The following is a 6,572-nucleotide window of genomic DNA, read 5'->3' on the forward strand; positions in this document are numbered from 1 at the left end:
ATTGTCATGTCAATTACAGTTTTACATTTACAGCAATTGAGAATATTAACGATACAGTTCGAGGGGTTTCCCATGGTTCCAGCCCCTCAGTCCAGCTTGGTGGGGGAACCTTACACTGTGGTCTTTCCCCATTGAGCCTTTGCTGCGGCTGCCCCAAGCTTTAGTGCGTCCCTCAGCACGTAGTCCTGGACCTTGGAATGTGCCAGTCTGCAACATTCGGTGGTGGACAACTCTTTGCGCTGGAAGACCAGCAAGTTTCGGGCAGACCAAAGGGCGTCTTTCACCGAATTGATAGTCCTCCAGCAGCAGTTGATGTTTGTCTCGGTGTGCGTCCCTGGGAACAGCCCGTAGAGCACAGACTCCTGTGTTACAGAGCTGCTTGGGATGAACCTTGACAAAAACCACTGCATCTCTTTCCACACCTGCTTTGCAAAGGCACATTCCAGGAGGAGGTGGGCGACCGTCTCTTCCCCACCACAGCCAACGCGGGGGCATTGTGCGGAGGGGGCGAGACTTCGGGTGTGCATGAAGGATCTGACGGGGAGGGCCCTTCTCACCACCAGCCAAGCTACGTCTTGGTGCTTGTTTGAAAGTTCTGGTGATGAGGCATTCCGCCAAATGACTTTGACGGTCTGCTCGGGGAACCATCCGACAGGATCCACCATTTCCTTTTCCCGTAGGGCCTTGAGGACATTCCGTGCAGACCACTGCCTGATGGACCGGTGGTCAAAGGTGTTTTTCCGCAGAAACTGCTCCACGAAGGATAGGTGGTACGGCGCCGCCCAACTGCATGGTGCGTTCCGCGGCAATGTGACCAGGCCCATCCTTCGCAACACCGGGGACAGATAGAACCTCAGCACGTAGTGACACTTGGAGTTTGCGTACTGGGGATCTACACATAGCTTGATGCAGCCGCACACGAAGGTGGTCATCAGGATGAGGGCCACGTTGGGTACATTTTTCCCGCCCATGTCCAGAGATTTGAACATCGTGTCCCTCCGGACCCGGTCCATTTTAGATCCCCAGACGAAGCGGAAAATGGCTCTGGTGACTGCCACGGCGCAGGAGTGGGGTATGGGCCAGACCTGCGCCACGTAGAGCAACAACGTGAGCGCCTCGCACCTGATGACCAGGTTCTTACCCACAATGGAGAGAGATCGCTGCCCCCACATGCCCAACTTTTGTCGTACCTTGGCTACTCGCTCCTCCCATGTTTTGGTGCACGCCCCGGCACTTCCGAACCATATCCCCAGCACCTTCAGGTAATCTGACCTGACGGTGAAGGGGACAAAGGATCGGTCAGCCCAGTTCCCAAAGAACATGGCCTCGCTCTTGCCGTGGTTAACTTTGGCTCCCGAGGCCAGTTCGAACTGGTCGCAGATGCTCATCAGTCTGCGCACGGACAGCGGATCCGAGCAGAAGACGGCGACGTCATCCATGTACAGGGAGGTTTTGACCTGAGTGCCTCCGCTGCCTGGGATTGTCACCCCTCTTATGCTCGCATCCTTCCTAATAGACTCAGCAAAGGGTTCAATACAGCAAACAAACAAGACCGGGGACAGAGGACAGCCCTGTCTGACTCCAGATTTGATCGGGAAACTTTCAGATTCCCACCCGTTGATTGACACTGCGCTACTGATGTTTGTGTAGAGCAGTTGGATCCAATTGCAGATTCCCTCCCCAAACCCCATTTTGGAAAGCACGTCCATCATGTAGGTGTGCGATATCCTGTCAAAAGCCTTCTCCTGGTCCAGACTGATGAGGCAGGTGTCCACCCTCCTGTCCCGTACGTAGGCGATCGTATCCCTGAGTAGCGCGAGACTATCAGAGATCTTCCTGCCGGGTACAGTACAGGTCTGATCGGGGTGAATCACCAACTCCAGAGCAGACTTGACTCGACTGGCTATGACTTTGGACAGAATCTTGTAATCAACATTAAGCAGTGAGATGGGCCGCCAATTTCTGATTTCTGCCCTCTCCCCCTTCTGCTTGTAAATGAGGGTGATGATGCCTCTTCTCATGGATTCTGACATGCTGCCGGCCAGGAGCATACTCTCGTATACTTCCAGCAGGTCCGGGCCGACCCAGTCCCACAGGGACGAGTACAACTCGACCGGTAAGCCGTCGCTCCCGGGAGTTTTACTCGTCTCGAAAGACTCGACGGCCTTTGTCAGCTCGTCCAGAATTAGCGGCTTGTCCAGTCTCTCCCTCCTGCTGTCATCTAGGACCTCTGTGATAGATGACAGGAAGGACTGGGAGGCTCTGCTGTCTGTGGGCTTCGCGTCATACAGCCCAGCATAAAAGGATTTGCTGATCCTTAGTATGTCGGACTGCGAAGACGTTACCGAGCCATCTTCTTCCTTCAGGCTGCTGATAACAGAGCTCTCTCTGTGTACCTTTTGGAAGAAGTAACGCGAGCACGTCTCATCCTGCTCGATGGAGCGGACTCTGGACCGGAAGATGATCTTGGAGGCCTCCTTGGCAAAGAGCGAGGCCTGCTGGCTCTTCACCTCTTGGAGGTCCTCCTTGACCTCGACCCCCATTGACTGCAACCGGAGTAGATTTTGCATAATTTTCTGGAGTCGGGACAGTTCCCTCTGTCTCTCTCTCGCCTTCTGAACACCTTTGTGGATGAAGAACCTCTTGATGTTCTCCTTTATCGCTTCCCACCAGTGAACTGGAGACTCAAAGAGGGGTTTCACGGTCCTCCAACCTTTGTAATCCCTTTTGAGTTCCTCAACGTTCTCTGGGGTCAGCAGTGTCGCATTGAGCTTCCACGTCCCTCTGCCAACCCGCTGGTCGTCCTGTAAGTGACAGTCGGCCAGTAAGAGGCAGTGGTCGGAGAAGAACACCGGCTTGACGTCGGTGGATCCGACTGTGACAGCACGGGACACAAACAGGAAGTCAATCCTGGAACGGGCAGACCCGTCCGATCTTGACCATGTGTATCTGCGCTGCGCTCCGTCTGCAGGTTTGCTGAAGACGTCGTGCAGTTTGGCATCCTTAACTGTTTCTACTAGGAATCTGGACGTAGCGTCCAGTTTGCTGTCGTCACTGCCGGATCGTCCAGCCGCATCGATGATGCAGTTGAAGTCACCGCCTAGGATGACCGGCCTGGACGTCGCCAGCAGCAGTGGGAGCTGCTGGAAGACGGTCAGCCGCTCGCTGCGTTGTACCGGGGCGTACACGTTGATCAACCGGAGCGGAGCGTTGTTGTACATCACGTCTGCTACGAGGAGGCGGCCGCCCACCACCTCCTTAACTTCGGAGATGGTGAAGTTACCTCCCCGCAGCAGAATACCCAGGCCGGAGGAACGGCAGTCATTACCCCCCGACCAGATCGATGGCCCGTGGGACCACCATCGCGACCACTGCCTGTAGGTGCTGAGGTGTGGTATTCCACACTCCTGCAGAAACAGTAGGTCAGCTTTGACCTTGGCAAGGTAATCCAAGGTTGAAACACATCGCGTAGTTGATTTAATGCTACGCACATTAATGGAAGCAATTCTTACACCCATTTTTTACTAAAAATTAGTTGTTGCTTCCCATACCATTTGTCCTCGCTAGTCCCAGTCCTTCCCCTTCGGGATGTTCCTGCATACCCATCGTATGCGCAAGCAGTTTCACGTTGGTTGGGCTCAGAAACCCCTCCTGATTTTTCATGCAGGGTTTGTGCCGCTCGGGTGACATCGGGGGGGTCTTGTAGGCAGAGAGCATTGGGTTGTCCTCAGCTGCTTCCATCTGTTCCTCCTCGAAAACATCACAGCTCCCGGTCTCCCGGAGCTCAGGTGCGCCAGACGTGTCTTTGCTCCCGCTGTCCTGGAGCTGAGATGCGTTGGCCACGTCGTTACGTGTTGGGTATTGGGGTTGGGGCACGCCGGGCCCATCACAGCTTCCAGTGCCCGGGGCCTGGGATGCTTTATCATCCATCTCGGAGTTCTGCCGCCTCTTCTGAAGGGGCTGTCGTTCCAGCATTTCCCCGTCCAGTGAAGAGGAGTTGTTGCAGTCTGATTCAGAAGAGAGCCTCCTCTTGCCACTGGTTTGGGTGGTGGCTTTGGGATGTTTTTTCTTTGTGGTTTTCCTCTGGACCACTTGCCACTGGCCTGTTTGTCCATCTGCTGCCTCCTCCTCCATTGATTCTGTCTGTGGAGGAGGGGTTTCCAGGCGCTGGGTAGGTGCTGGGTCGTTGGTTTCAGCCGCCTCCCCTTCCTTCTCAGGTTGAAGTTCCTCACTGCGGAGAAGGTTGCTGGTCTCCTTTCGAACAGCGGACGCCTTCGTCGAACCTTCTCCCGGCCATTCCTTGGACCTTGCCGCCTGAGCATAGCTGAGACCACGTTTGGGGCAGGTCTTGTAGAGATGGCCTGCCGCACCGCACAAGTTGCAACACTTAGTCTGCTTACAGTCCTTGGTCTGATGGCCTTCCTCCTTGCAGTTCTTGCAAACAACCGTGCTGCAGTTGGCTGCCATGTGACCAGATTTGCCACAGGTGCGGCAAACTCTGGGCTGCCCAGCGTAGACCAAGAAGCCTCGACTTCCCCCGATAGCGAAGCCGGAAGGAGGGTGGATGATGGCTCCACTGGGATCTACCTTCAAGGTCACCTTGACCTGCCGCTTGCTGGTCCAGATCCCAAAGGGGTCCTTGACATCAGTGCTGCTGCCGGCCACCTCGACGTACCTGGAGAGAAAGGTGAGTACATCCACCACCGGAACATGGGGGTTGTAGAGGTGAATCGTCACCACCCGGTCCCGTTGTGACGGAAGCGTGAAGAGCGGCTCCGCTGTGAGGATCGACAGTGGCGCCCGGTCCCCTTTCTCCTTGAACGCCTTCAGGAACTTGATGCATCCCGCCACGTTCCGGAACGTCACGTCGAAGTATCCACTGCTGGGGAAATCCTGCAGGCAGAAGACGTCCGTCGCTTGAAATCCGCAGCAATCGAAGAGAATTTTCTTGATGAAGAAGGTGCGATCGACCGGTGCATCTCCTTCCTTGTCTTTCACGACCACCCGAACGGTGTTGCGCACTCCCTGGCCCGAAACTCGAAAATTTGTTATAGCCATTTTACTCAAAGCTTCCCCAGGATCAAAAGGCAATGATCATGGTCTCTTCTCAATCAAATAAGCACTGATAAGAACAGATACTACACTTGATCTTAGCCAAAAGGCCGAGAACTCTGAGGCATAGTATAAGGCCACCTGAGGGGGAATCTGATTCAGGGGATTTGGTGTATTATAAAAGGGAGGGTCATAGGGAATGGGCCCTGGTAAGGTAAAACAGTAGTTATCAAGCATGAAAATCAAACTGTTAAGGTTCATTCCTCGCAATTGATTACAAAATCTCAGAAACTGAGCAGTTGATAGAGAGAAACAATGCACCTCATACCTCAAATACTCATGTGTTTTGTGATGAAGGTCCTGAGGAACAGAATGAGGTAGATTAAGGTTTGGATAGTAATCTAAGGGATCATGACACTCAAGAAAGAGCTATCACATTCAAAGGACAATTGCCCGAGTAGGTACTCGGGTAACATATATTCCAGAGGGATCTAATAGATGGACGGATGCAACAATTGTGGGATGTGCAGAAAAATCTATAGGCAAGTTTACATATTGGTTAAATGTTCAAGATGATGATCAAGAAGCAAGGCCCATAAACTGGCAGAATGGGGTGAAAGAGTGAAGGGTAAGAAAGCGCAGTGTAAGTTCTAATAGTGGGTCTGGAAGTGACTCTTGCATAAGGAAGTGATCAAGTACTGGAGAAAGAGCCTTTGATAATGTGTGAGGGAGATCTTCTAGCAGTAGTCCTGAAAGACATCAAAGTGCTATTGGAGGCCGTAGTTTGAGCAGATTCCACAATGAAACGAAGTCTAGAGAGCAGTTTCAGAATAGAACTAGAAGCAGAAGTCCTCAAGACCATAAAGCTTTAGTGGCTGCCAATAAACCTGAGGATAAACTAATAAGAAAAAAACATAAGGAATTAGAGAGTTGGAGAGAGTTTGGAGTTTATTCTGAGGTACCAGATAGGGGGCAGCCAGCTTTGTCACATAAATGGATTTGTACTGAACAAGTCCTTCCCGATGAAACTTATAAGGCTAAAGCGAGGCTAGTTGCAAGGGGCTTTGAAGAGTGACTGGGTGATACCATTGTTAAAGTCTCTCTCTCTCCTAAAGCTGGAAAAGTAATCTTGAAATTCTTTCTAGCTCTTTTGGCCACATATTCAATGGAGTGTAGATCCATGAGATCTTTTCAGAGAGAAATATTTCTGAAACCACATAAAGAGGCAGCAGATGCAGAAAGTAAACTATGGAAACTGAACAAATGCATCTATGGCCTTCATGATGCTTCCAGGGTGGGTATTTCTCAGTGAGATCTGTTTTGATGAAAATTGGTTGTGTTCAACTAAAAGCAGATCCTGCAATGTTTTATGGGTATCATAAAGGAAAACTTTCAGGCATCTTCACGGTGCACATTGATGATTTCATCTGGGGTGGTACTGTGGATTTTGAGAAATATGGTATCAATAAGATTAGGGCAGAATTTAAGATTGGGAGTCAGGCTTGTGGGGCCTTTAAATA

The 6,572-nt window shown here is 51.9% G+C and overlaps 1 pseudogene; it reads right to left on the reverse strand.

Annotated features, from left to right (window-relative positions):
• Positions 1–5,065: 5,065 nt before the first annotated feature.
• Positions 5,066–5,171, reverse strand: LOC137368115 (U2 spliceosomal RNA; annotated as a pseudogene).
• Between the last annotated feature and the right edge of the window lie 1,401 nt (positions 5,172–6,572).

This window comes from Heterodontus francisci, chromosome 3, assembly GCF_036365525.1.
Source record: "Heterodontus francisci isolate sHetFra1 chromosome 3, sHetFra1.hap1, whole genome shotgun sequence".
NCBI classification, from domain to species: Eukaryota; Metazoa; Chordata; class Chondrichthyes; order Heterodontiformes; family Heterodontidae; genus Heterodontus; species Heterodontus francisci.